The following is a 3,290-nucleotide window of genomic DNA, read 5'->3' on the forward strand; positions in this document are numbered from 1 at the left end:
GTCGGTTATTTCCCTGACATCTGGAACAAAGGACTCATAACGCCCATATACAAAAGTGGGGACAAAATCGACCCAAACAACTATCGAGGCATCTGTGTAAACAGTAACCTGGGGAAGGTATTCTGTAGCATCATAAACAAAAGACTTATAAACTTCCTTGAAGAGCACAATGTCTTGAGTAAAAGCCAAATTGGATTCCTGCCAAACTATAGAACATCCGATCATATCTTCACCCTACAGACCCTAATTGACAAACACGTTCACCATAACGAAAGCAAAATCTACGCATGCTTTGTAGATTTCCAGAAGGCTTTCGACTCCACCTGGCATGACGGTTTATTCCTGAAACTTATCGAAAGCGGGGTAGGAGGGAAAACATATGATGTAATTAAATCAATGTATACAAAAAATAAATGTGCAGTTAAAATTGGAGACAAACAAACAAAATACTTCCCACAGGGGCGGGGGGTGACGCAGGGCTCGCCAATCTCACCGACACTCTTTAATATTTACATTAATGGATTGGCAAAACTACTTGAACAATCTACAGCACCCGGCCTCACCCTATATGAATCCAAGGTTAAATTCCTCCTCTATGCCGATGACCTGGTTCTGCTGTCACCAACTAAGGAGGGTCTACAGCAGAACCTGGACCTGCTGGAGTCGTACTGCCAGACTTGGGCCCTGACAATAAATCCCCAAAAAACCAAAGTCCTTGTGTTCCAGCAAAGATCCAAACAACATGGACCCACAATAAATTTCACAGTAGGAACAACCAAAATTGAACAAACCACTCACTAAACATACTTGGGCTTAAAAATCAGTTCTACGGGGAACTTCAAACTGGCTGTGAATGAACTGAAAGAGAAAGCAAGAAGGGCTTTCTATGCCATCAAAAAATCAATCCAAATAGAAATCCCAATTAGCATTTGGCTCAAAATTTTCAAATCAGTAATTGAACCAATTGCACTCTATGGCAGTGAGGTATGGGGACCGCTAACACAACAAGATTTTGCAAAATGGGACAAACACCCAATTGAGATCCTACATGCGGAATTCTGTAAAAGTATCCTCCGGACTCAAAGGAAAACAGTAAACAACGCATGCAGGGCAGAACTAGGCCAATACCCATTAATAATCACTATCCAAAAAAGAGCCACCAAATTTTGGAATCACCTACAAATGAGCAACCCCCAATGCTATCACTACGACGCCCTGAAATGCCAAGAGCTGACCATAAAGAAGAATACCCTCAGTCAACTAGTCCTGGGACTCAATAAAGTAACTAATAACAATACTAACAATAACCAGTCCCAGGACAGTGACAGGGTAACACAAAGAATTCGACCCAACACAATCGTCGCTAAGCAAAAGGAAAAATATCTGTCATATTGGGCAGAAACAACAAAAACCCAAAGCAAACTCAATTGCTACTTGGCCCTAAACAGACAATACAACATAGCTGATTACCTGACCATGGTAAAGGATAACAAACTGAGAAGAACCTTGACAAGGTACAGACTTAGCGAACATAGCCTAGCGATCGAAAAAGGCAGACACAGGCAGACCAGGCTGCCAAGAGAAGACAGGATATGCTCTCACTGCAGTCAGGGAGTAGTTGAGACAGAGATGCACTTCCTCACAGCCTGTGGAAAATATCAGGGCATCAGAGAGAATTTCTACCAAAAATTCTCACAAATATGCCCTGAATTCAGAAATCTGACTGACAACCAAAAACTCCCATTCCTACTGGGGGAGGAGAGAAGCTGTGTAACACTGGCGGCACACTATGTTACAGCTTGCCATGAACAGAGGGACAACCAGTAAACTAAGACAAGAGTATATATAAACAAGGCGAATGTATATTTATAAACTCAGTGATATACCTGTTTATACACTGTGTGAATGGAACCGCGTTTATGTGTTCAACCATAAATGTATTTTGATGCTTTGGCAACATAAGATGTACCTTATCATGCCAATAAAGCGATTTGTATTGTATTGTATAGTGAGAGGTGTGACTGAGTACAGTGATGCAGAGAGACACCAACAGAGGGAGATAGTGAGAGTGTCTGAGAGAGCCAGACAGAGTGAATACACACGCTGAAGATGGGCTGCTGAATTTTTAGTGTTTTTAGTGTTTAAAGTGGGGAAAAAAAGGTTCATTTCAAGTTTAAAAAGGTTTTAAAGTTAAATTTAGTTCTAGTTAAGTTAGTTTAGTTTTGTTTAGTTAAGTTTAAGTTTAGTTTAGTCTAGATTAAGTAAGGAAGGAAAAGACCGCCAAAGAGACCACCAAAGGAAAAAAAAACCAGAGGAAATTAGAAAAAAAAAGCCAAAGCAATAAAGAAATAAGGGAAGAAATATACAAACCAAAGAACAGCGGCCGCACGGGGCCACAGCAGCAGCAGAAGCGAGGTGACTCGGCCACATCGGGAACCGAGGTGAGGTGACTCGACGAAGGCCGCACGGCGACGCAGCGGCAGCCGGAGCGAGGTGACTCGGGGAGGCCGCTTCGGGAAATGAGGCGAGGCGAATCGGGGAGGCCGCACGGAGACGCAGCGGCAGCCGGAGCGAGGTGACTCGGGGAGCCCGAGCGGCAAAAGAGACACGGCCCGATCGGCGGCCGCAGTCCAGCACCCGAGCGACGGCCGCAGTCCAGCACCCGAGCGACGGCCGCAGTCCAGCACCCGAGCGACGGCCGCAGTCCAGCACCCGAGCGACGGCCGCAGTCCAGCACCCGAGCGACGGCCGCAGTCCAGCACCCGAGCGACGGCCGCAGTCCAGCACCCGAGCGACGGCCGCAGTCCAGCACCCGAGCGACGGCCGCAGTCCAGCACCCGAGCGACGGCCGCAGTCCAGCACCCGAACGGCGAACGAGGCACAGCCCGAGCGGCGGCTGGGATAGAAAGCCCGGAAAAGGCCCGAGGAGCCAGGCCCAGAGACATCGGAGGAGAAGGGGAGCAACCAGAAGGCTCCCAGAAGCAATCCAAGACTGTGAGTACAGGGCCCAGGGAGGGAGACTGAAGCCAGGGAAAGGCCCGAGGAGCCAGGCTGAGACAGAGGCCCAGAGACCTCTGAGGGGGAGGGGAACAGCCCGAAAGCACCGGGAAACAGCGGCTCACAGACTCAGACCTGAGAAGGGTGAACTCAGGAGCCGAGGCTCAGGGACCACGGGGTCGGAGAGGGGGACCGGGAAAGTTCGCGAACTGGGAGAGGGAAACACCAAACCCGGGCCCCAGAAAAGCTTATTCTAAGATCAACAATACTTTACCAAAAATGAGCGAATCAGA

Source organism: Somniosus microcephalus, chromosome 12 (assembly GCF_052327205.1).
Source record: "Somniosus microcephalus isolate GS21.2 chromosome 12, FLI_Smic_1.0, whole genome shotgun sequence".
Classification (NCBI taxonomy): Eukaryota; Metazoa; Chordata; class Chondrichthyes; order Squaliformes; family Somniosidae; genus Somniosus; species Somniosus microcephalus.